Source organism: Phyllostomus hastatus, unplaced genomic scaffold, assembly GCF_019186645.2.
Source record: "Phyllostomus hastatus isolate PE091 unplaced genomic scaffold, TTU_PhHast_1.1 phas_scaffold_78, whole genome shotgun sequence".
In the NCBI taxonomy this organism is placed as follows: domain Eukaryota; kingdom Metazoa; phylum Chordata; class Mammalia; order Chiroptera; family Phyllostomidae; genus Phyllostomus; species Phyllostomus hastatus.
In genome coordinates, this window is record NW_025334041.1 from 43,287,220 (window position 1) to 43,299,771 (window position 12,552).

The 12,552-nt window shown below is 35.1% G+C and overlaps 1 protein-coding gene across 3 annotated transcripts in view; it reads left to right on the forward strand.

Annotated features, from left to right (window-relative positions):
- Positions 1 to 12,552, forward strand: part of MAGI2 (membrane associated guanylate kinase, WW and PDZ domain containing 2) — a 1,385,030-nt gene that overhangs the window by 873,530 nt on the left and 498,948 nt on the right. The window lies entirely within an intron of this gene.

Sequence of the window (12,552 nt, forward strand, 5' to 3'; positions counted from 1 at the left end):
GATGAAAGTCTCAACCCCCCTGGTAACCCTTGTACCCTCTTCCTGACTGAGCCTCTTGTCATCAAGTGTCTATTACTGTCCTGTACTTTTGAACTGACTCTTAACCCTCACCTTCACCCACTCTTATTAGTTGTGGATATTATAGCTTGCTACCTATAATTGACAAATTACTGAGAATAATAACCAGCCATATTTAAGTCCCCAATGGCCAGATGTGACAAGTGTCTGCCATATTCCACAGTGTATCTTAGTACTTTATCAGCTATTCAGTTGTGATAAATGGCCATATATGCATGACTTTGGGCCAGAATGCCACTTTAGGAATCACATTGAAACTCTACAGCCTCATGGAAGGGTACATCACAGTGCTCTTCCTCACCTCATTTTACTCCTCATCTTCTTCCTTTCCAGCTTTCTCTTTGACTCTTTCTCCCTCCCTTCTACCTCCTTAATTCTTCTTATTTTCTTTCCATTTATTTTCTGATTCTGTTTTGACCCATACATTTCTCCCTCTCTTTTTATCTTTCTTCATTAATATAATAATTTTTCTACAATAAACTTACTTCTGGTACTTTCATAATTTACTACAGAATGAGAAGTATAGTGTGAAAGGCAAAATTATAATGTAAAAATTTGGGAAGTAAGGGTATTGTACCTCAATAAAACATACAGCTTTATGGTTGGTCTCCTGAGTTTTAGATATAAAGCATCAGTGGTTCTGACAGGTTTTGGGGTGTTTTTTTTGTCATGAGGTTTATTTTAATAGGTTGAGAGTGTATTGATTCAGAGAAAAAAATCTGCACTATCCAACAGTTATACCGACAACAGTTTATAATTAGATACCCTTGGCATAATTAGATACCAAGAACTTATTTTCTTCAGCCTTTTGGGTTGTTTATTTTCTTCCAGGATTATGAATTAGGTCTACTTACATCTAAATTGCTATTGACTTTAACCATACTCTATCACTTAGGATTTGAGTTTGTGTCTCACAGATCCAAGATGATCACAATGAAAATGTTGACTCTTTAAAACAGATCTAAAATTTTAAAGTGTTACATGTACTAAAATAAAAAGTTGAAGTACTTCATATATGGTCTTCCACAAAGTAATCATAGTTCACATCATCTGAGGGATATACTTAGGGACTATCTAATTCACCAACAGGAATGGATGTAAATGAGAGGCTTATAACAGAAATAGAAATACTGTGTAACCACAACTTTCCTGGGAAGGAATGTTTATATATATAAACATATATATATATATATATATATATATATATAGAGAGAGAGAGAGAGAGAGAGAGAGAGAGAGAGAGAGAGAATGACTTCTCCATATTTGTGATGAGAAAGTAAATGAGTTCAGGCTTTCAAGTGATTGAAATTGTTGGCTACAGTTTAATATTCATTCAAGACTTTCTAATACAATGACAAGCAAATATAACCTGTTGCCATTACATTGTTTAAAAATTTTATTGAATAATTTTGAGAACTCTGACTCAATTCTGTCAATTCACAAGTGAGGAAACTAAGGTTCAGAGGAGTCTAATGTCTAATCCAAGGCCTTATAAGAAGCTAGTGGTGGAACCTCAATCAGAACCTAGCCCTTCTGACTGTGTGCAGAGCCTGTTCAAGTAGGACATGCTTGGAGAAATCTAGCAGACGAATTTTCTAAGTAGAAGTAAAATTCTTTCATATTGTTTTTCTGACTTTTATTAACAACTGAGGATTAGAAATTAGATACTTGACAAATTTCTTTAGTCATTAACCAACAATCAAATTAAGATTAATCAAAATTTCTCTGGGTATTGTACTTGGAAAACATTGACAAGAGAATCTTAAATGTTTCCTAATTTATTAGTAATTTTATAGTGTCATAGTTAATAGCACCACTAAGCAATAAGGTTATATGATAAACCATAAATATTGTGTGAGAAAATAATATTTTCCTTGAAAGTTTCAGTTTCCGAAGAAGTATATTTATTCAAGATGACTATCACAGGAATCCACTGAGCTTTGTATAAATGCCCATTTTAAAACTGATGAAAATTTTACTCCACTTTCTTATTTACTGAGCCATGAAGGGACTGTCTTTTAAGCACTTAACCCACTAGACAATTAAAAACTTAATTACATTAAGTTTTAATTACTTAATAACACAAATGCAAATTATTTCCACTTATAAAAGTAGATGTAAATTTTTTTACGACCTGGGATTGAAACAAATTATTTTAGTCTCAGTTTTGTTTTCCAAAAATTTTTGCATTAACATTTTGTATGGGTTCCCCAAGGGTCATCATATGTACCACACCAGGTACCCTGACTACTGATTGTGATTTGAGAGGAAAACATCTTCATTGTGATTTGAGAGCACCAAAAGTTCCTCTGAAAAATATGTCCCCCAATAAATGGACCAATTACAGCCCAAATTTTATGATTAGCCTTTTGGATTCAACTTTTAAATACTGGGTTAAAATGCAAACACTATATGGGACACATTAAGACAATTTTAGTCATTGGCATCTTAGTTTAGTTTATGAGAATGGTGAGCCAGTCACTTAGCAAGACCCAAAAGTAATTAGCAATGGGACACATATACTGTGTAAAAGAAAAAGAAAATTGAAATTGTTATTAGCATAAAGTATGAAAGTAGGAGCTTAATAAGAGAAGTATGAGGCACTGGGTACTAAGTACTATGAACACTCACAATCAGAGTGTGTTCTCAGAGAGATAATAAGAAGGAAAACAAAAATACAAATACTTTTTCTATTTTTACACTAATACAATGAGCCAACAATTCCCCTCCCTACTGAACATAAGGATGGGTCACTCACACAAGTTTATATTCACATTATGTAATTGAAACATTTCTTTTTTTCACCTTATAACCTATAACTTGATAATAAAGTCAAAAGTAGATTTTTCAAGTAAAGATGAAATAAAATGATCAGGAAGCAGGATGAACAAGAGTTGACAAGGAATGTACATCTGTTGGGTTATTAATAATACTTTACACGTACTCAGTGCAGCAAAGCAATTAAACAAGCGAAATGTCATTAACACAATGTCACATTAAATTCTTATCATGTTTCGTTGTTTAGTCAGTCATTAAAGTTTTCTCAGTCATTTAAGCACAGACTTTCACTTTATGGTCTATGAGAAAAACTTGTCACTCAGGTGATAATATGGTGACCTAAAATGTTTTCTGATAAAAGGTATTATCTAAGACTGTGCTGTTCAGTGTAGTAGCCCCTAGTCACAAATGGCTATTTAACACTTGAAATGAGCCTTGACCAAATTAAGATGTGCTTAAGTGTAAACTGTATGTTGGGTTTTAAAGACTTAGTAAGAAAAAAGTGAAAATATTACATTCATATCTTTTTGCATTGATCATGTATTGAAATAATATTTTGGTTATATTGGATAAAGTAAAATATTATTACAGTAACTTGTACCTTTTTAATTTTCTATATTTTATTTATTTATTCTTTAGAGAGAGAGAGAGAGAGGAAAGGAGGGAGAAATAAAGGGAGACAGATTCATCAATGTGTGAGAGAAACACTGATTGGTTACCTCTTGCACACCCCCAACTGGGAGCCTGGCCTGCAACCCAGGCATGTGCCCTGACTGGGAACCAAGTGGCACTGAGTCCAGTGAGCCACACCAGTGCTTTTTTGCTTTTTCAGTGTAACTAACTAGAAAATTTTTAAATTATATATGTGGTTTCTATTTGTGGCTCACATTACATTTTTACTAGAAAGTGCAGTTTTATAGGATTTAATATTATTTAAATATGATATGTTTATGAACTGAGCTTGTAAACTTTTTATGTTAATATTATTGTAATGGTCAAATGCTTACTTTGAAAGCAGGTATATATTTGTCATTGAAAATCATACATACTAGCCCTGGCTGGCATAGCTTGTTTCTCTCTCTCTCTCTCTCTCTCTCTCTCTCTCATCTCTATCTCTATCTCCCACCCTTCTCTCTCTAAAAATAAATAAATAAAATCTTTAAAGAAAAAAGAAACTCATACATACTTTTTTCTGTTCTGTTGAGGACTTGGTTGCATAATTTCTTTTTTTATATATATATATTTTTTAAAGATTTTATTTATGCCCCTGGCTGGCGTAGCTCAGTGGATTGAGCACGGACTGCGAACCAAAGCATCGCAGGTTCTATTCCCAGTCAGGGCACATGCCTGGGTTGCAGGCCACGACCCCCAGCAACCACACATTGATGTCTCTCTCTCTCTTTCTCCCTCCCTTCCCTCTCTAAAAATAAATAAATAAAATCTTTTTTTATCAATGTTTATTGTGTGCCATAGAAATGTTGTGGGTTTTATTTATTTATTTATATTTTTTAATCAATGTTTATTGTGTGCCATAGAAATGTTGTGGTTTTATTTATTTATAGAGAGGGAAGGGAGGGAGATAGAGAGAGAGAGAGAGAGACATCAATGTGCGGTTGCTGGGAGTCGTGGCCCTCAACCCAGGCGCGTGCCCTGACTGGGAATCGAACCTGCGACGCTTTGGTTCGCAGCCCACACTCAATCCACTGAGCTACACCAGCCAGGACCATAATTTCTTTACATATGTTATTTGGCACAGGTGGGAAATATTCTAAACTTTTCTGAATAATTCCTGAAGGAAAAACTCACTAAAAGGAAGGATATCTAACTTTTTTTAAATAAGCGAACCATCTGTCTTAGCCAGTGTGTGGACAGTTACATTTCGCAAAGATTTGTCCTCTGCCTGTCCGCATTTGCTAGCATGAATAAATAAAACTTCAGTGAGAATGCCCAAAGGAACCTTTTGAAAACTTACCAACAGTTTAAGAGAATTTTAGTCAGATTAAACCATCTACATAATTTCTGAAGAATAGTAATGGACAATGGAAGATAATAAATTTTAGAATGTAAATCATTGGGATCATACTGTGAAACATCATTCATTTAATTTAAAGTAAATTTGACATTCTTAGGTGAGGTTTGTTGCAGAATAAATCAATTCCAGATGTGAAAAGAAACAGAAACTTTCACATTGTTTACATAATTGTGCACACTATGAAAGGCACATTCAACAATGAACTTTCACAAAATTTGCTGTTTAGTACAAGTATCCATCACAAAAGGTCATTTTGGTTGTTTTTCCTATTCCTGGGACATATAAGGTAAACGCTTTTTACCACAAGAGAAAAAGACATTATCTTTGTGAGGTCAGAGAGTTTTTTAACCTTGGTTTCCAGCTACCAACTACCTATGACATGATGAGAAAATGATACCTTTTGTGGGGAGACCAAATTTAAGTATAATATCAGAGCTGCTTAGAAAAACAACTGTCAGTCAGCTGACCAAAAGCATTCTAAAATGAGACTCTGAGTCTTATTTTCATGTAAGGAGTATAATTTTAGAAAAGTAAAATATGTCTAGGTTACATTTACCAACTTTGTTTTGTATTTATAGAATTTCTAACTTACTAATTCTTACCATATGACTGATTCTTACCATGGCTGAAAAGAGTTATGATGATTTTGGTACTCATTTTAACTCATTACTGTCCTTTGTGTAATATCTTTAACATGTCTTAATGTTTGAATTTATAAACCTCTCATGAATACCTGTTTCTATTATAAAAATCTAAATCTCTGAAGTATATAAAATTATTACTTACTTATGATCTTGCAAGTTTCTAACAATTAATTATGAGTGGATCTAGAACTCTGAATTTCTTCTCTCTGTTTAATGTCAGAGTTAATTTTCAGGAGTCATTAAGGAGGCCCAGTATAAATCTACATGTTCCATTTATCAAACTGTAAAAAAACAAAAATAAAAGATGAGATTTTCAACCCCTTAAATTTTGCCACACATTGTTTCTAACACAAAGACATTTTCTTAAGCTCTCTAGGGTCCAGCGATGGGCTGTGCTGTCTGCAAGCCCAGATCCATTTGCAATCATCTCTCTTCTGCTAAAATTGCTTCTTTTTGGATAAGAATAAAAGCACTGAGAATGCTTAGGAGAAATGTGGGTCAAGACCTTAATCTGTGAGTTACATTGAAGACAAGAATATTACCTTTCTAAAACCCATCTCTTCTTTCATAATATTTGGAAAGATCTATGGTTATTTGATGTAAAACTTACATGTTATTATTATACCCCCTAAAGGACTAAAAAACAGTCAGCATCTGAGTCTACTATTAAAAAAGCAAAATGAGCTAAATAATAAATCACATGGGTCCATCAAAAAAACTAACCATGTTTAAAGGGAAAGAAATTGTTGGGAGTAACTTGACTACTAGAATTTTTATATATCCTCAGGTATAAATTAATTTTTAGTGTTTTTCCTCTTCTTTTCATAATATCACAACTTTAGGTGTAACAAGTATGTTGCATCTTAGAAAATGCTATTTTGGTATCTATTACCCTTTAGTTAACAGGAGAGGTACAAAAAAGGAGAACAATTTATAATAATTCAATGAAATAATTTTCTATTCCTTTGTTCCCCTTGGCTTTACCATTAAAAACAATGCAGTGGAAAATAAACTGAGAAGGGTCAGAAGAAAGACAAAAATATTAATTTTAAAACTTGAGCTAAGCCTTTTTGAAAAACTTACATGGTCTAACAAGCACAGAGAAAGCAGAGGAGTGATTCCATGATAGTCTGCAAGTGTAATTCATGAGAAGTTACTTAGAAAGCTATTGTCCTATTTTTATCTCTTTTGGATGACATAGGAATGAGTCTCCATAAAAGTGGATAATGGCTTAGAATGTCCAAGGATTTTCCCAGGCAGGTTCAGTTTATAGCAATGAAAGCTGTTCCAGTTCCTCTGCTTTGGCAAGACATCAGTGTAACAGTGTCCAGTGTAAATGACTGTTTACTAAATTTTTTCTTTTTACAAAATCAGTTATTGATGTTTTATAGACTATTCTTTTTATTCAAATTCTTAGCAAGTTTTTCTACATTTATAATATCAGAAGTGGGTTTTGCTTTGTAATAATTATATATTTAGATATTTTTAAATCTGTTCTTGTAAATACTAAAAAAACTGAAGAATAAATCAAGTACTTCAAACAATTGTTTCTTTATGTTACAGGCATTGATTAAAAATGAGATTGTGTAGATTTATAGATCATTCTAATTATAATAAAAATAAATGAACCATTTTAGAAATCATTTCTATTTTTCCATCATATTCAACAACAAAGTTAGTGAATTTTATATAAAACCACTCATGAGTAGATCATTCTTTTCAAATAGAAATTTATTCAGTGAAAAGTAGGGTAGAAAATCTATATCCCTACTCCATAGTTCAAACACACACTAAAATGTGTCCCTGCCTCATGATTTGGTAATAATTGTTACCTTCCCTCTGAAATTGATACATGTGTACTCATTGGTTGTGAGTTTGAAGTTCTTTGGCATCAGGAAGCTCTGGGCAGGTTGCAAGTTCCCTCATACTTTCCTTTTGAGAGGCAATGTTAGTTAGTATTTTGAAAAGAGGTGAGGTTCTTAAGTCAAACAGATATAGGTTTTTTACTTGCTTCCTGTATAATATTGGGAAATATTATAGTTTAATTTTGTAAAGCTTCCATTTTTATTTAACTGCAGAGGCAGAATGACTTCATGATGTGTCATGATGAATAAATGCCAAAATTGGCTAACATATATTGAGCACCTATCCCTTTATTATCTTTAATCTTTATAACAGCACTGTGGAGTAAGAGTTATTCTAATCCTCATTCGATTCAAAAGTACTTTAGTTAAAATGCCCATTACTGCATCCAGCTCAGTAAATTGAGGTGGTGATGATGGTACTAATAGTAGTATTGAGATGCTTTTGTGACTTTAGTCACCTTATAGCCCCACATTCCCACTTTAATTCAATCAATGTAAGGATATAAAAGGAAGCCAGATTAGGGAGTACAGGATTCAAAATCAGCTTTCTCTCATAATGATCTGTGCTGTTGAACATCACACCATATTATTATGGTATTTTGAGATTTATACTCACTAAATGCTGGCATTATGCATAGAGGCACTTCACTGTTAATGGGAAAGTATTTCCAAATTATATTTAAAAATAGTTTTGGTGTTTATGTACTTAATTTTATGGGTGAAAAAAAGCACACCACCTTAGTATATGGATCTGTATAGAATTACGTCAGGGAACCATTACAGGATTTAACTACCTGACTACCTGGCTGATTCTTCAAGTTGGTGTAGATATTTGTAGCTTTTTTGTTCTGTGCATTGTGTTTGTGATAAAACACTATTCTCTGTGAACTATATTTCTCAAGTGTAGTAACTATATGGGTTATTTCTGTGCCTCTTTAAATCATCATTATTATTGCTCATAAAGATAATCATAACTAATGATTCATAGTTTTATATCTAAATTTAATCTGAAGTATTAATTTTAGAAATAGCATTTTGATATGTAACTTATAATCACATGACATGCCAATAGGTATAATTATCACCTATTGCCCAATTTAGCAATATAAATTCAACAAGGTCTATGACTTAATATTTATGTTTAGCCTGAGCTGTGCATTTATTTCTTTTAGTGAAAGGTTCTCTTTCTACTTCAGGGCAATTTAAACCATAAAAGACAAACTGAAAAAAACAAAACAAAATTATATTATTCATTGGGATATATGGGGTTATGTACTAGTTTAAATTGTGTTTATTAGATAAGAAGTAAGTAATGAGATTCTGTAGAAAGCATAGCAAGCATAGCAGTAACTGATATGGCTCTAGCCCTTGTGGATGCTGAAATACCCCAACAGACTTCTAGGGAGCAGCTAGCAGTTTTCGTTTGCTCAGTATTTGTTCATTGCATTTAAAGGTATGATTCATTGTAAATACTCTAAGTCAAATTAGAAAGTAACCTTTAGCAAAATGTGTATCATTCACTTTGCAGACTTCTGCATAAAAGTTCTACATGCATAAGAATCACTTTACGTGGTAACACTATGTTTCCCTTGCATTACTCATCCTGTGACTATGAAAATGAGCGACTACATTAGCAGCACAGCTACCTTTCAAAAGAGTAGCTGATTTCGTGCCAGCGCACTGTTTACACTGCCACTAAACCCCTGCAGTTTTACAGTTTAGGAAGCTCTTCCTCATACATTCATCTTCACAACAACCTAGTGAAGTGGACAAGTATAACGGATGTTGGTCATTTCTGCCCTAGAAGAGTCCTGAGATAAAACGGATGAGGGTAGGACTTCACCTCTGTCTTCCTGAATCAAAGGAAACCAGCCACCATCTTACCCTAACTTGACAGCTTAAGAGCTCTCACATGACAAAAGCGTGGCCAATGAGAAGACCCTGCCTGAGACTTTTCCTGGAAATGAGTGAAACAGAGTCCCTGAGAAGAGCTTGGAAATCCTTCCCACCAAGGCTGTGCCTTTGGCAGTGGGACCAGCTGGGCTTTCAGCATCCAGGGCCGGCAGAGGCAAACTGGGTGTCCCACCTGGACTGCTTTGTTTCTGCCCATTTTCCCCAAGGTTTTTCAGCCTCTTCTCCAACGAGCCATCTCTTGTCTTTTCAGTATGTCCCTATTACTTTAACTTAAGTAGAGTAGGTTTTGGTTGTTTGCAACCCAAACACAGGTGATTATAATGTTTTGCTATTCCCAATTTATAAAGAAATTGTACTTTATTTAGGTTGTCATTTACTTGAATGACTAGTAGCTGTATAGAAAAACCAGGTCTGGAACTCACAACTTCTAGCTCTGTACTGTTTTTGTTAGAGCACAGTTTTCCCAGGTGCCCTCGGTGGCCTGTGCGGATGTGCTGGCTTCCTCCCCCACTCCTCTTTGATTGCGGTGCTTAATCCTAGTTCCTGTTAGCGCTGATCTGCTTGATGTCAAATGTGCCTCTGCTCCACACCCAATGTTTGATCTTCTGGAAGACAGTATTGTATTCTATCCATCATTTCACTTTCTCTCAAAGATAATGGAGGTGTACAGTTTGTACTAAATAAATATTTTAATGAATAAGAATATGAGTGCAAAAGGTATTCAATTAATTGACTGAAAACACCACTATGAGTTTGAAGTTGATAAAAGTATAACATTGATTTCAAAAAGAAAAAAATGTACTATGTTCTTTTTTGAAAATATATTTTATTGATTATGCTATTACAGTTGTCCCATAACCCCCTCTTTGTTCCCCTCCTCCCTGCACACCCACTCCCACCTGCATTCCTACCCCCTTTAGTTCATGTCCATGGGTTGTACATATAAGTTCTTTGAATTTGACATTTTCTATACTATTCTTAACCTCCCCCTGTCTATTTTGTACCTACCATTTATGCTTCTTATTCCCAGTACCTTTTCTCCCTTTCTCCCCCTCCCATTCCCCTCTGATAACCCTCCATATGATCTCCATTTCTGAGATTCTGTTTCTGTTCTAGTTGTTTGCTTAGTTTGTTTTTGTTTTTGTTTTTATGTTCAGTTGTTGATAGTTGTGAGTTTATTTTACTGTTCATAGTTTTGATCTTCTTCCTTTCCTTAGACAAGCCCCTTTAACATTCCATATAATAAGGGCTTGGTGATGATGAACTCCTTTCACTTGACCTTATCTGGAAAGCACTTTATCTGCCCTTCCATTCTAAATGATAGCTTTGCTGGATAGAGTAATATTGGATGTAGGTCCTTGCCTTTCATGATTTTGAATACTTCTTTCCAGCCCCCTCTTGCCTGCAAAGTATCTTTTGAGAAATCAGCTGAGAGTCATATGGGAACTCCTTTGTAGGTAACTATCTCCTCTTCTCTTGCTGCTTTTAAGATTCTCTCATCTTTAATCTTGGATAATGTAATTATGATGTGCCTTGGTGTGTGCTTCCTTGGGTCCAACTTCTTAGGGACTCTCTGAGCTTCCTAGACTTCCTGAAAGTCTATTTCCTTTGCCAGATTGGGGAAGTTGTCCTTCATTATGTCTTCAAATAAGTATTCAATTTCTTGCTTTTCCTTTCTCCTTCTGGCACCCCTATGATTTGTGTGTTTGAACATTTAAAGTTGTGCTGGAGGTTCCTAATCCTCTCTCCTCATTTTTTTGAATTCTTGTTTCTTCATTCTGTACTGGTTGAATATTTCTTCCTTTTGATCCAAACCATTGATTTGAATCCTAGTTTCTTTCCCTTCGCTGTTGGTTCCCTGTATATTTTCCTTTATTTCACCTTTCATAGCCTTCACTTATTCCTCTATTTTGTGACCATACTTAACCAATTCTGTGAGCATACTGATTACCAGTGTTTTGAACTCTGCATCTGATAGGTTGACTATATTTTCGTCGCTTAGTTGTATTTTCTCCAGGGCTTTGACATCTGTTCTTTCATTTGGGCCATTTTTTTGTCTTGGTGTCATGTTAAGTAATAAGGGGCAGAGTCTTAGGTATTCGCCAGGGTGGGGCAACCCACATCTCTGTGTTGTGGTGTTGTTATGTGAAGAAGGGGTCTCAGAGGGAACAATGCTGCTTGCTCAGCAGACTCTCAGTCACTTCCTCTACTACCCACAAGCAAATCAGGCCTTTCTGGTGCTGATTCCCAGGTGTGTGGGTTTGTGTATGTTCTAGGACCCTGTGGGTCTGTCCAACGAACTCTCCTGTGAGTCTGGGAGTTTCTCCCGCCAACTCAACCCTCACAGGTTTTTACAGCCAAAGATTTTGAGGCTTTTATTCCCCCTCCACTGGAACCCTGGGTTGCATGATCTGTTTCACACCCCAGTGGTTCCTCCTGGTTTATTTGCATGCAAATGTGGAACTGCCGGCTGTGCTAGCCACCACCTCACCCAGTTTGCCAGCTGCCACCTTGCGAGTCCTCTCCACCTGGCTGTCCATCTCCATGCCTCTTACCGTTCTGGATGAATATTTCTTCTTTAACTCCTTGGTTGTCAGAATTCCATACAGTTCAACTTTCTGGCAGTTCTGATTGTTTTTTGTTTTTAAATTTGTTATTATCCTTCTTTAGTCGTATGAAGAGGTACAATGTATCTACCTATGCCTCCATCTTGGCCAAAAACCCCCACTATGTTCTTTACAAATCAAAATCATAGGTTATTTTAAATAAAGTACTAGCTTGTTGAATACATAAAAATGTTCACTTAGTAAGTATTTGTTGTATGCCTTCTATGTGCCAGGCTCTTATTACAGATAGAAATACGAATCTCCTTCAATATATCTCTTAAATTAATGGGAGAAACAAATGATTTCATGGCTCGGGTCTTGGAGCTGTAAGAAAGGAGATGTGGTAATCTGAAGAATGATGCGTTCAGCAGGCCCATTGTCAGCAGACACAGGAACCAGCACACTGGTGTGGAGTTAACAGCTCTGAGCAGGATGCCATGCACATCAAGGACAATAGCCAGAGCCCTTGGAAAACTGAAGAAAAGCACAATGTGCCTTGACTTTCTAGAATGTTGTAATATTTGCTAAAAAACAATAAATAAAAGATGTATGTACCCTTATTCAGACTTTATTATTTTTTAAACATTATAATCAAGGCCTGTTATCAAAAAAATTTAAATAATTTTGAAATTGCC